General features: G+C 42.6%; 1 long non-coding RNA gene across 2 annotated transcripts in view; it reads right to left on the reverse strand.

Moving 5' to 3' along the window:
• LOC133365384 (uncharacterized) overlaps window positions 1-15,355 on the reverse strand; it is a 19,052-nt gene continuing 3,697 nt past the window's right edge. For both annotated transcript variants that reach the window (XR_009758191.1, XR_009758192.1), the window contains 2 exons: window positions 793-1,089; window positions 1-680 (listed from right to left, as the gene is read on the reverse strand). This is a non-coding gene — a long non-coding RNA (uncharacterized LOC133365384). The remainder of the gene's footprint in view (window positions 681-792; window positions 1,090-15,355) is intronic.

Genomic DNA, 15,355 nt, shown 5'->3' on the forward strand with positions numbered 1-15,355 from the left:
CATGTTTGTATTAATTTATTATATTTTAATGTATAAAGCAACATTTACAAAAATGAATTTCAAGGTGGTTTTAAACTGGTGTTTCACATTTAAAATTTAAAACTACAGAAACACTACAACACAAACCAACACTAAAATAAGATCAAGAGGGATAAAATTATTCATCCAGCCAAAATTATCACAATTTAAATAGGCAAATAATAAGAGTTTAGCCTGGTGCTGAAAATAATGCAGTGTCAGTGCCTGGCATACCTCCCTGCAGGGGGCATTCCCCAATTGGGGAGCCACTACAGAGAAGGCTGTCTCTTTTGTACATATTGTTATGGGTCTGGGGTCGAGATAGATGATTTCTGTGAGTCCCCTTCCAGCCTCTGATTTGGAATCCTTGCGCCTGGGGATGAGAAACCCACTCTGCTGGTCAGATGAGTTTCTTTTGTTAATCTAATAGAGTGGCCAGGCGGGTTAATGGGTCTATCAGGTGCCCATCAACTGGTGAATGGGCCAGGGAGATCCTTTTGTCATTGAAACTCTTCAGGAGCGCATCCCGCCCCCGTCTCAAGGGTTGTCTGCTGCTGCTTCAGCATTTTGGAAGGAGGGGCATCATACATTGGTTCAGGATGGCCACGTCTCCTTGCCTTTATTGCTTCTTCAATTGCTCTCACCTTCTCAGGGTGTGCCCTCTGAGGAAGAAGAACAAAGCATGAATCCCAGAAAAAATGGAAGAGGCACTTCACAATTTAAACATAAATAGACAATGGACACTCTTTGAGGAGTAGCATGACAAAGGCTCACCTCGAAATGTTTCTTTACTTTAGATGTGGAGGAAACAGCTGATCTCAGAGTTTTGATCCTTGGAAGGCAGTAATTGCCTCGTACAAGCTTTCTCAAACCCAAACCGTGGTACTTGCTGTTCTGCAGATGTGGCTGTTGGCAACTGGCACTGCTTCATGCCCCCCTCCTCCTCATGCACAGGGCCTCCTTTCTGAACTTCACTTTCTAGTTTTGCCTCCTCAGGATCAACAAGCTGTGACTCAAGTGGCTGCACCAACTGACTGTTGCTCTCAGCAGCAACAACTGCATCAGGCTTGTCTGTAATAAATAATAGATAATGCTCCTATATGGATGAACTTCAGCTGTGATGCCATGTGAAGTGTAACCCCATCTCTTCCCCATCCTGCAAGATCCCCCCAGTCAGAGTGGAAGTAAGCAGGGTGATAGCACAATTAAAACAGATCCTATTTGAATAATTTTTGCTCACTGAGTAACCCTGCCTGGACCTGTCTAACCTACTAGCTCACAGGGTTGTTGTAAGAATAAAATGAAGGCGGGAGGGAGAGCCTTGTACAATGAATTGAGGTAGGATTTGAAGATGATGATTATGATAATAAATATGCAGCATTTCAAATTAATTCTGTATGAGAAGCATTCCATGCCAAGCTTGGAAAACCAAGTCAGGCACTCCATTCCAGGTGGGTTGCTGCAGTACCTCTTTATTGCTTGCTCTGTCATTACAAGCACAAGCCTCAGGAACTAGAATCTCTCTCTTATGGGCTGGGAAAGCACCGCCCCTCCTTTCCAGCCCACTCACTTGCCTGGAAGAAATTCCACTCACCTATCTGGAATTCCTGTTCACTAAAGGTGACCAAGTGAGCATTTAAATACAAGATTGATATACATCTTGAAATAATTTTACCATCCTCCCTAATATTCTCAATTCTACTGTATTGAGAGAGAAAAAAGGGAGGGGAAGACAACTTGTGGTGTCCCATGTGAGAAATAAATTTCAATACATAATAAAAAATAACATTAAAATTCATCAAAGTAGAACTGCAAATCAGTTCTAAGATTATATTACGTGATTATACTACTTTAAAAAATATATATCTCCTGTCAGGACACTGGAATATGTTTGCTCAATTCAAGACTTTGATGGGGGGGGGGACCCATTATTTTTCTGTTAAGGATCAACAATATTTACAGTCAAAGCTTACTGTACAGTTAAATTCCAAATCTACTTGTATGCATAAGCCTGCATAGTTTAAACATGCTGTCAGTATTAATAAAAAAAATTAAAAATATTTTTAAGCAAAGTGAAAGTGGAGAGTGTGAACAAATGCTGTGGATGCCTTTTCTGTGTACAAATCATATTCTTGTGCTGCCAGCACAAACAGATTTGAATGAAAGCTGCAAAGATATAACAGGATGGATAAATTACCAATGAAGGGTGCAATCTACCCAGCAGTGCTAATACACAGTATTAACTCATGTTGATAAGGCTGTGCTTCTTGCACAAACCTCATTGAAATAATCAGAGAATAAACAGCAGCATTAGGTAGATTGTACTTAATAGATGAGAACTGAATTTAAAACATGACTTTTAGATAACTGTAATACAAGCAGAAAGTCAAATGTTATCCAAAAGTGTACTTGACTGCTGCACACTTTGGAGGTATTTAAATGTATTTACTAGTAGATTTAAAGCCGGATCCACAATGCGGCTGCACAGAGCAGAACTGCAGGGTGCCATGCAGAAGCCACAGCAAACAAGTGCCATCCCTATGGCTCAGAGACTTTTCAGCCTCACCATGCTGGTCCTTCCTGCAAGCCAAGAGGAGCTGTTTTAGTGGCCCTTGCAGTGTTCTGAATCAAGCCCAATCTTATTCTCATATAAAAGTCCGATTTAAGTCGATATCAGTTACAAATGTAGAACTTAGGATTGTAGAACACAGGATTGTAGGTGTAATATTGTACTTTTAATGCCCATATTCTGTAGACTTGTTAGTATTTCTAGGATGCCACACACATATTCAGTTAGAGTTCTTAAGGACCTACCAAAATAATAAGCAGCATGATAATATATCACATCAGATCTCAACAAATCCATTCTTCACCAAGTCAAGGATCAGTACACCAGTATCAAATATAACATGATGCTTGCTCGTGTGTGAGGTGGGGGGAGACAGCAAGGCAAGTGAGCAAGCGGGGGGGGCGAGAGAGCGGGGATGGGGGCCAGGCATCCTCTACATGCTTATCTAGGAGTAAATCCCAGCAAGCCCAACTGTTTCAGAGGAAACTTGTGTAGGATGGGGATATAAAGGGCAGGCAAGCAGCCTGGCGAGCACAGCCCTACTAGACTCCACGGGACGGGAGAAGCCTTTTATCAAGAAGCATCAAGTCCTTTCAAAACTGATTTAGTCGGTCTTGCCTCTTAGACAAACAACAGAGTGTGAAGAGACTATAAACCTTCCTGCCACAACCTACACCCTCCAAGCCCTGTCCAAACACAGCGTCTGCCTCAGGTAGGGCCCTCCACCACACAATGGGTCTTATTTCTTCTCTTTCCTTCTCCCAGCCCTCCCAACCCCCAAAATCATGGGAGACTTACATTTCAGTCTGACTGCTTTGCATCGCCTCTTCCCCAACACACCTGAAGCTTATATGGAGACAGGCAGAAAGGGAGGCAGAGGCTGCCCAGACCCATCTCGTCTCCACGTGCTTGTTTGTGCTTCAGCCAGTCAGACTAGGCCAGGCCAAGGCAGGCTGCCTGTCCACTGTCTCACCCCAGGAGAACAGTAATGGAGGCGAGAGTGATCCTTCTCCACATACACCCTCTCCCTCCCCCCTTGATGACCACAGCCAGGATGGGGCACATACCGCACAAATGACCACAGAAGGGCACCACCTCTGTCCTCCCTCACCCTCTCTTCTCCCCCCCTCCCCGAGCATGAGATTCCCCTAACTGCAGGACAAGGCAGAGTGGGGGGGCGGGCGGTAGAGCGAGTGAGGGAGTAAGTGAGCGGGCGGGCAGACTGGCAGGTGGGAGTAACACACACATGCCAGAAAGGGTAACACACACATCATAGTCACTCACCTCCACAGCTCTTTACATCCACTCTGCTGCTGCCTTCTCCTCCTTCATCCTTGCCCTCCGGCTTTCTCCCTCTACTGTCCATTTTTTCTCTCTGCCCGCTCCACGACTGTCTGGCTCTCCACTTCCTCCCTCATGCCTCCTAACACAGACCATGAGGGAAGAGCGATGCTGCGCAGAAGCCCAGTTTGAGGCACATGTATTTCGTCCTCCAATCAGAGGAGCAGAAGACTTTATTGTGAGTGTGTGCGTGTGCGTGTGCGTGGTTTACTTGAAGATTCTGATACAGGGTCAACCGCAAATGAGCCAGACAAGGCAACAGATTTTTTCAGAGTCTTTACTGACATTAAGAAAGTCATACACAAGTCTTTCACCATACTAAACCCCCCACACCCACTGACTGAGTGCTCTGCTTTTTATCTAGATGGTTGCCCTTGTCAACCAGCTGTCGACCTTGGTAAGCCTGGCAACCGCTCCAGTAGTTTTTAACCCCTTTACTGCAGGTTTTTCTTTTTCTCTCCTGTCTCTCTTTCTGTGAGGAACACAGAAGACAGAGTGGTTCAACAGCCCCCACCTGTTTCTCACAGAAATTAGAAACCTTTTTACATCATTGTTTACATTTGCTTTTCATATACAGAGTATTTTGACATACATTACATTATTACTTCAGTTGCCAGTTTGATACAATGTTTTTGTTTTTCTTTCACTTACAAATCATTTGTTATCTTTATTTGACATCAAAATGAATTATGTTACATACACCAAGCATGTTCACCAGATTTAGATATTTTCATCCTCACAGTATTTCCACAGTAAATCCAATGTTTCTGACTCTATAGGCCCTTCTTTCTCCCATTCTGTTTGATTTGCCTGTTCTATTTCACTGTTAACATGTTGAATTATACCCACTGTGTACCTTTGAGGAGGTTGTCCTTTATTAGCTCTTTCAGAGCGTCTTAGACTGCCGCGCATGGTTTCTGTGTCAACATCTCTGTCTACACTTATTTCTGTACTTGTCCCTGGTGTTTCTGTGTCTTCAATGCTAAGTCTCTTAATGTTACGTTTTTCATAACCTTGTTCTTTTACAGCGTCTTTCAAAGGCATTTGCAATATCTCCCCTTCGCTACGCCCTGGATGTCTTTGCTCCTCTTTTATCAATTGAGGTTTGTGTGCTTCACCTAGATCAATTGTTTGACTTTGTTTCCATGTTGGATCCGCAATTTTGATACTACGACTGAGTATTACTTGTTGCAACTCAGGATTCCAGATCCTATAATAGGCATTTTGAAAACCCAATACACGTCCTTCCTTGGCTCTTGGAGCTATTTTGCCACGTCTTTTAGTCTTGGGAATATGAACCCAACATTTGGCTCCAAAGCGTTCAATGTGTTTTACTGTTGGCTTTCTCCCTGTTAGTTTTTCATAAGGAGACATTCCTATCATCCTATGCAGTAATCTATTCTGTATGTACACTGCATAAAGAATACATTCACCCCAAAATGTATTATTTAACTCTGCATCTGCAAGCATGGCTCTCATACATTCTTGCAGAGACCTGTTTCTCCTCTCTGCCACTCCATTAGCAGATGGAGTAAATGGGGCAGTAAAATTCTGGACTATTCCCTTCTTTTCAAGAAATTCATGCAGCGCATGACTACTGAACTCTCCCCCCCCTGATCTGAGCGGATTTTCCGTATAGTGACCCCATGTTGAGTCTCTATTTTCTTTACAAATAAACGTAATTTGTCTTCTGCCTCACTTTTCCTTTTTAGCAAGTATACGTGAGTAAACCTTGTAAAATCATCCACTATCACCATGAAAAATCTCGCTCCTCCCTTTGAACATTGCAGGGGTCCAGATAAGTCAATATGAATTAGCTGATATGGCTCAGTGGTTGTGCATTCAGCTCTTTTATTAACAGGTGCTACCGTTGTTTTCATCTTATAGCAAGCATCACAATCATATGCATACTCACAGCCTTTTAGTTTTAAGTCCTTGCTGTGTATTGGAGTGTTTTTAATCTTTTCAAAGTTGGCATGACCCAGTTTTCTATGCCATTCATGAATGCAATTTTCATGCACTTGTTTATTTAAGCTCAACCAAGCACATTCTGGTTCGTTGTGATTGTTTTGTATCACAAACACAGAATTCTGCAATCTTCCTGTCATATATATTTCATTGCCTCTTTTTATAATACGTTTACCTCTTTCAAATACCACATTAAAACCAATTTCTGTTAATTTCTTAAATGAAAGCACGTTACATTGTAAATTAGGGACTAACAGAACATCAGTTAGAATAGTTTTAAGTTTACTTAGCCTTAAAGTTCCCCTAGCGATGACGCGTTGCGATCCATCAGCTAAACAAATAAACTCTTTCACAGCCTTTGATGTGTGAAACAGGCTTGCTTCGGTAATTAGGCAATTTGACGCTCCACTGTCAATAAGCCATTTACAGTCATTTGTTTCATTCTTCTCTTTCATAATAAAGTTCACACTCGGGTTTTTCCATCCATTGTCTCTAATTTTCCATTTGTTTACACAGTTTCTCTGTATGTGTCCTCAAGATCCACATAAATAGCATGTTTTAAGTCCATGTCTTTCTCTGGAGTTAAATTGTTTCATTGTGATGGCTTCTTTGGTCTCAGTCTTTTTGTATTCTTGTCTCCTGCTCCATTCCTGCTGCAGTTTCTGTTCGATGAAATCCAAATTTAAACTGCCATCTGGTAATCCTTCCATGGCTGTCACTAAATTATCCCATTTCTCACTGAGTGATGACAACACAATATAGGATTTCTGCAGGTTACTGTGTTCCACACCCCGGTCCTGTAATTCAGCGAATAGACGTCGAAACTCAGCAAGATGCTCTGTCATGTTTCCATTGTCTGTGAAACGAAGTTTATACAACTGTCTGGCTAAACATAGCCTGCTCCCCGCTGTTTGTTGAATGTGAGCTGCTTTCAGAGTTTCCCACATCTGATGTGCAGTTGGCTAATCCCTCACATGCAACAGCTGATTATCAGACAGTCCCAACGTAATGAATGCTTTCGCCTTTTCATCTCTTTTCGTCCAAGCCGCTGACGGAGCAGCCGGTGGGGCGGTTTCAACTACTTCATATAAATCTTCTCTGACTAGAACTGCTTTCATCCTCAATTTCCAACTGCTATAATTCACTTCAGTCAATCTTTCCATCGGCATCCCGGCTGACAGATTTATCGCGATTCTGTCTCTGCTTTCGCTTACCGCTGTGCCTTCCGATGTATCGACTCACCCAGCTTCGCAGCTCCGCTGTTTCGGGTTAGCACCAGCACCAGCACCAGCACCTCAAAGTAAACCGGATCCTGGGCCCATAACCCGTTGCGAGTGTGTGTGCGTGGTTTACTTGAAGATTCTGATACAGGGTCAACCGCGAATGAGCCAGACAAGGCAACAGATTCTTTCAGAGTCTTTACTGACATTAAGAAAGTCATACACAAGTCTTTCACCATACTAAACCCCCCACACCCACTGACTGAGTGCTCTGCTTTTTATCTAGATGGTTGCCCTTGTCAACCAGCTGTCGACCTTGGTAAGCCTGGCAACCGCTCCAGTAGTTTTTAACCCCTTTACTGCAGGTTTTTCTTTTTCTCTCCTGTCTCTCTTTCTGTGAGGAACACAGAAGACAGAGTGGTTCAACAGACTTCCCCTGCTCCCCCCCCCCAGTAACGCCCCAAAGTAACGCTGGAAACATTACCGTTGCTGCTGAAAAGTAATGAAATTACTAGTCGTTCTATTACTAGCAAAATGTAATGAAGTTACCCACTCATTACTTTAAAAAGTAATAAATTACAAGTAACTCATTACTTGTAACAAGTTACTTCCAAGCTCTGTAAAGAAGTAATGCAGGAGGAAGAGAAGACTTGGACGAAGGTGAACTAGAGGCTGGAGAAGAGCAGCTGTTGATAGATTTCTTCACCCCGAGTGTGCCAGCTATGGAACAGAAAGTGCAGGAGGAAAAGTTGGAGGCGTGTGTGTGAGAGGAGCTGCCAGTGCCTGGAGAAATGGCTGTGCAAGAAAAAGTGCAGGAGGAGAAGCTTGAGGTGGGAGTGCAAGCCCAAGAGGAGCTCCCAACGCCAGGAGAGATGGGTGAGATAAAATCCTCAAGTGACTTTGCCCCTTGGGTGCCCCATAATGGTTATATAGGGTGAGATGCAGCTCCTATGATGGGGTGCAGTCCCTGAGCAAATTCCAGCAGTGAGAGGCACCCAGCACCCTGTGAGTTTGGAGGGCAAGAGAAACTGGGAGGGTTACCTGCCTCTGTTTGGGCCCATGATTCACACTGGAGATGGTGAGGGAGAACAGAGATTTCTTTCTGTCAACCTGGGTGTGATAGGCCAGCTAATCCTGAAGAATATGCCCCAGATAAAGACTTGTGACAGGACTTTGATTTGGGGTTTGGGGCAGGAGATGAAGTGGACTGACTTAAAGACTTTTCCCAGAGCAAAGAGTGGGAAGAAAATGGCTACAGTCCCAAGATCCTGCAGGCAGCAGCAGGGATCAGCTTGGACTGGGAACTCCATGAAGCCCCAAGACAAAGGGCCATGTGGGCAACCACATGGTGTGGGGGTGGGGGTTGAGCTTGTGGGACTGTGTACTGATTTGCTGTAATTTCAGTATTTTTTTGATATTGATTTGTGCTGTTTGCAGGTTTGTGGGGGTGTAAACTGTTTAATGTGTTTTTAATTATGCTGATAGGTTTTTGCAATAAGGTTTTAATGTTTAAGATTTACTATTCTGTGTTTGTTAGATTGTGGGTGAGTGTACAACTGTTTGGGGGACCAAGAGGAAAATGTTCATGTGGTTGAGGGCTGCTGTGCTGCAGTGGCACAAGGCAGGACAAAGGAGCTCCAGTACAGAGGCTGTAATACAGGCATATCCCACTTTAACGTTCGCAATGGGACCGGAGAGTATACTTTAAGTGAAAATCTGCTTTAAGTGAAGCAATTGTCTTCACTTGTACTGCACGCAATCACCACTAGATGGCAGCAGCGTCATGCCAATAAAATGTACGTTATTGCAAAGCGCACGAACATTAAACGGGGTATGGGGACGTATGGAGCATGTACGTTATAGCGAGGCAACGTTAAGTGAAGCAACGTTAAGCGGGGTATGCCTATATGGCTTAAACATGTTGGGAACTCACTATCTTGGCCACTGCCAAGTATGAGGACTGGGTAAGCGGTATGGATGCAGAACTATGACTGGGAGCTCCAAGAAAGAAGAGGAAGCCTAAGAGAGAGTAATTAATTGAAAACGTGCTGAAAGGGATGGACTGTTTTTGTACTTGTGTGGAAATGAGACTGTAATATGACTATGCTTTTGATTATGTATATTTCAATCTCTTACTAACCTGTATCTGTTATTTCTTTGTAGGAAAAGCTGTTATTCTGTTGGTTGTTTGCAGGTCTGGGACAGACCTATGTCAGGGAAGGGGGTAGTGTTATGGGTTTGGGGTCAAGACAGAAGATTTCTATGAGTCCCTTTTCCAGCCTCTGATTTGGAATCCTTGCACCTGGAGGTGAGAAACCCACTCTGCTGGTCAGATGAGTTTCTTTTGTTAATCTAATAAAGTGGCCAGGTGGATTAATGGGTCTATCAGGTGCCCATCAGCTGGTGAATGGGCCAGGGAGATCCTTTTGTCATTGAAACGCTTCAGGAGAGCATCCCCCCCTCCTGGGGCCGAGGAGACGCTTGTGTTTTTAGTGAGTCTGAGAAAGGCTAGGAACTGGAGGCAGGCCGAGAGACTGGCTCTCTGCACCACGGCTTTAGGGTGCCTCCTGTAACCCTCATGGAAAAGCTGGATATTGGACTGCTGGTGCCTTGAATCCCTCCATCCTAAGCTCAGGTTGGAATGTGTGTAAATAAACAAACCATATTTTATAAAGACACCACAGTCTCCGCTGACCTTCTTCCCAAGGAAACTAAACCCTGTGCGAGCGCAGGGACCCCTGGAAATCTCACCGCTCGGAGATTGGGGTGGAATGCAACAATATGTAATGCACTTCTCCTAAAGATGGAACATGGTGAACAGCTTCTTCTGATGATCTTAGTACAAGTTAATAAAAAATATATAGCCAAATAACAATAAGCACCGCAGAGAAAGGATTGCATCATTCCATTCCATACTTATATTTTATAATGCAAATCATGACTTGTGTGGAAAACCTTTTGAGGTATATGTGATAAGAAAAGCAAGTGGCATTGCTAAGAAAATGAAGGGCAGTGGCTCAAACTGATTACATTTGGAAACTAAGATAACAGAATTATCAGAACTTTATCAGACTTACAGCACAATCCTATGCATGTTTACTCAGAAGTAGGGATAGAAGGATCTGTCAGTTCTTTCTCTCTCAGTGTCTAATTTTTACAACCTTAAATTCTCCAGGTTCTCCCGGTTTCTGCAGCAATCTGTGATTTTTAAAAAAATCCTCATGAAAATTATTTAGCATTTGAGTGTGAATTTCTCCTAATAAACACATTTTGTTTTCAGTTTTGACTAATGTACACATTTTTGCAAGCAATTTCTCCTAATGCATTTTTCTATGTTATGTTCACTGATATATACATTTTTTATACACATTTTCCTCTAATAGATGCGTTTTTGTAAGCATTGTTTAGTTGGAGAACTGCACTGCAACATTTGGATAAGTGGGAATTTTGAAGGATGGCTGTGTTTTCGATCTCATATTGTTCCAGAAAGTTCACATTTGATAAACTAGGCTTTAAATGCAACCTCAATCAATTTTTTCTCTCATCCCTACTCAGAAGTACATCCCACTGGATTCTGTAGGGCTTATTTCCAAATATTTGTGCATAGGACTGAGCTGCCAAGCTGCCACAATGAATATAGTAAAACGTACTCTGTCCTAAGAAAATGTTCCCAGAGCTCTGCTGCAAGGTGATAAAAAAGAAGAAAATACACAAGGAAATATCTGCCAGTGTCCAGCTTGTCTGTCACTCAAAAATCTTGTCATAAAAGAACTTGACATCTACCAGAGTTCAGTTATTACTTTTAATATATCTTTGCCAATTGCCAAGCTGCCTAGAACTTATAACTACACTCAATTTTTCTTCAGTCATTCAAACAAAGAAAGAGCGATATTGGCAGTTGGATTCAGTTTTTTTAAAAAACCCATTTATGCCATGAAGGTATTGGGTTTTTTTAAGTCATCACCTTCCTACCAAGGACTGTTCCCAGCAGTTTCATATGCTAATCCAAAGACTAATTCAGGTGAATTAGTAGTTATGGTAGAAAAATCACAAATAACTTGCCCTTTAAAGTATATATGACTGCCCTACATCTATGATACAAGTAACATTTTCAGTACATCTTATAAACCACAAGGTCTGACCTAGCGCATAATATGCTGCAGTTGCTTTGGGTGATAGATTCCAGAGGGGGCACCATGCCTCCATTCATCATCTTTGTGTATCATAAGAAGTGTTATCTATAATAGAAAGCAAGAGGGGCAATGCAGGGCCGGATTAAGCTGAGGAGGGCCCCTAGGCTGATTGGTGTTTGGGCCCCCCTTCTCCTCTTAGGCAATATTTTTCTCAGGTCTGGCTCCAGGCATGATGGGGCCCTTGGGCACCAGCGTGCCCTGGGCTCCTCCTCTCCCCTTCCGCGATCCATGGAAACAGCCGCAGGAGGGATCGCAGGACAGGAGCTTCTGAGCCACCCGCCATCCCGTTCCATCCCATCCCCCCCGCTTCACCTACCTTTCTGCTTTTTTTGTGGCTGCATGCACAAGTTTGTCATCAATCAAGATGGCGGCCAAGGTTTCCCTAAGGGGCTGAAGCTTCTGCCGCCATCTTGGTTGATGGCAGCAATGCACACGTGTAGCACGCATGCGTGCCATCAACCAAGATGGTGGCAGAGGCTTCAGCCCCTTAGGGAAACCTTGGCCGCCATCTTGATTGATGGCAAACTGCAAAAAAAGCCGAGAAATGGGTAAGTATAATTTTTTTTAGCTTATGCAGGGGCCCCCAAGAGCTCTGGGCCCCTAGGCTTCAGCCTACTAAGACTAATGGATAATCCCGCCCTGGGGCAATGTTGACTTCTTTGCTTCCAATTCCAAAGGCTAGCACTACACCTCACTTTCCATTAGGGCTGTACCTAATGGAGAAGAGGGAGGAGAATTGGGATGACCATCCCGGGCCCTGCCCTTTGGCAGCCTCACACCTGATGGCCACGGCTGGCAGTTCTGCTGCCTGGCTGGGCCCTCCGACCCACACATTGAGGCTCCAGAGTAGAGTATCTGTTTTGCATGCAGAAGGTCCCAGGTTTACTCCCTGCCAATTCCAGGTAAGGCTGGAAAAGGCTCCTATGTGAAACCACTGCCAGTGAGTGTGGATTATACTGAGCTGGATAGACCAATGGTCTGACTTAGTATAATGTAGCTTCCTGTGGCGCCTTTCTTAGAGCAAGGGAAGGAGGGAGGGAGGTGGAAGGCTTTGAAGCTGCTGCCTCTGCTAAAGCAGCAGCGAAAGAAAAAAGTGTTAAGGGGGCTGGGGGGAAAGGCAGCAACAAAACAGTATGCCCATCTCTAGACTCATCCCTTCCTGTGTTGCACCCCTTTTCTTTCCATGTAATGACTTTAAAGAACATTGCAACTGTTTGTAAAGTTTGTATTTCCAGGCCTACCTACATCACATTTTGGGCAGGGATGTCAGTGAAGGAAGGGGGGGGGAAGCCACCAAGGCCTTCACATTGATCCACATGGCTGGATTAGTCAGGCTTCAAGACGTTTGCGAATGTTTTTCTTTTGTCCCTTCCCCTGCCCTCAGAAAGTCTCTTACCTTCTAGCTATAATTTTTCTGTTGTAAAACCCAAGCTATTAAAAAGGTACTTGAACCAAACACCTGTGGAGAATGACAAAATGACTGCTTCTGTCAATTTCATCTGACTTTGTACCATGCTCACTGAGATCAAACCTTTCAAAAGCAGTCAACTGTGACCCAGGCATTTTGATGCTAACTGCAGCAATGGAACTTCAGCATGGCTGTTACCCTTTTCTCCCTAAACCAAGGCTGTGAATTTGAATAGACCAGACTTTCCCTCATTCATTGCCTTTGTCTGCTGCTTATTGTGTGTCTTTTAAAATATATCTCAACTGCAAATCCTCAAGCTGATCATTTTTTACACTTCAGCCTTGGGTTTCAGCAGTCCGAGAGGGAAAAAAGATTGCAGGCAGCAATTTCAATGCATGCTGCCCTGTAGACTCAGGTCATAGTGGCATAGAATTTTTTAAGAACAAGAATTGTTCTCATATTATTGCTATATATAATTCCCATTGCACTTCCTAACTGCTTTGCCATCTTTATTCTGTTCACATTTGCAATACTGATGTGGAAACCATCATTATTCTCCTTTTTTATACGGAGGGAAGTCAAAGGTTGAGAAATCCTGACAAAGCCCAACACTGCTTTCAGTCCATAACAGAGATGGACTTTGAACCTAAGCCTGCTACTGTTAAATCCAGGTCTCTGTTCAATGTCCTACATCCACAATATATAGATACAACTCAAAATTCATATTAACATTCACTATATAATCATCTACATGGCCTCAGGCCTTACCTGTCCCACTAGCATTCCCAGGAACACATCAAACTATGTGATCCCAATATGTTTTGACCTTGGATATGTTCTATTTCCCAAGCATTTGTTTCTGAATTAAAACTGCACTGTTCACTCTTTTTAGATTTTATTATTTATTAATTAAATTTATATCCTGCCCTTCCTCCTAGAAAGAGCCCAGGGCAGCAAACAAAAACACTAAAACATTTTAAAAACAAAGGACTTTAAAACATATCTAAACAAAACATCTTTAAAAACATATTAAAACAAAGCAGGTTTTAAATATCTAAAAAAGCTTTAAAACCATCTAAAAAAGTAAGTCCAGCACAGACACAGATTGGGATAAGGTCTCTACCTAAAAGGCTTGTTGAAAGATGAAGGTCTTCTTAGATACATTTTCCTCATCCATTTCTAGAATAATGAGCATGCATCCTTTGTAAAGGTGTGAAATAGTTAATATGTCCTCACCCATCAGAGATTGAACTATGTTTTGGGGGCAATGTTAATGCTGCACACTTAAATTCTTACGCTTTCAGAACAAATCTTAACTCTAAGAGTCTGCTCTACATCTCTAATCATTTATCATTTTGCTTTTACACATTCTTGAATCTGTAGGACAGGGAACTAAGGCATAATGATAGAAAATTTGAAGTTAACATGATAAAACAGTACCAATATTTCATAATAAAGATGATATTCATCAGTAGTCGTACTCAGAATACACCAGCTGAAATCAATAGACTTAAGTCCCTTGATTTCAGCTGGTCTACTCAGAGCATGAATTACGTGGATACCACCCTGTATCTTTTTATCCTCATCACCTTGGAACCATAAGCATGATTTTTAGGCCGACTCAGGGATGGGTCAAATGTTACACAGCGGGGAAAGTCAATGTATTTTTATTACATTTGTATCCCTACCTTTCCTCCAAGGAGCTCAAACTTTGTAAGGTAGGTTATGCTAGGATGGTGATTGGCAGATCACCCAAGTGAGCTTTATGGCTCAATGGCAATTTGAATCTTGATCTCCCAGGTCCCACTCCAACACTGTAACCACTATACCACATGGGCTCTCTTGCTTTGCTGTTTTTGCTGTAAGATGTGAATTAGGACTCCAGAGGCCTCTCCAACATTTTGAAAAATAATTGCAACCACATGTGTGTCCCCTATTGTCATGTTGAGAAACATTTCTAATGAGCAAGAAATTATCACGTTATTAGGGGGATTTCTCTGATTTAAAAAAAAAATCCTATTAAGTTAGGCACCACCATCTCCAAGAGAGGAAAGTATGTGGTCTTCATTGCTTATGAATTGCTACTTGCCTTCTTCTGATTACCTTTAATCTAGCCAGGATCCTGTATCTGGTGTTGTTTTGATCTACCCTTCTTTCACGGTCAACACTTTCATTTGTTACTTCAAATGATTGTGATATAGGCACACTGCAAAACTAAGGCATGTATATTTTTGAGGCTGCAGTCCTCTATGCACTTATTCCAAAAGACACAGAGTAGGCCTTAGTTTCAAAAAAACATGTGTAGGATTGCTCAGTAAATTTCAATATGCCAAATACTACAATTGTATATGCTAACTAAATTACAATGTAAGTTTGATAAGGAAGTGTGTAGCATATATTTCAATTTCCCTAAAATTCCCATTTCTTAAAAAAAAAAGGTAAAAACTTTTTTTCCCCCCTTGACTTCAAAGTTCCCAGAATTTTTTTCATCTTGTCCAGAACAGTGCACTGACTTGCTATAGCCAAAAAAGCTCTTTGGAAGTTTGTAAGTGATACCAAGTCCTTGCCCAGCCATCCCAGCTCTACCCCACTTCTTTGCCATGTAAAAGTGTTGCTTGCCACAACTGACAATAGTGAT

The sequence above is a fragment of the Rhineura floridana genome, chromosome 10, assembly GCF_030035675.1.
Source record: "Rhineura floridana isolate rRhiFlo1 chromosome 10, rRhiFlo1.hap2, whole genome shotgun sequence".
Taxonomy (NCBI): domain Eukaryota; kingdom Metazoa; phylum Chordata; class Lepidosauria; order Squamata; family Rhineuridae; genus Rhineura; species Rhineura floridana.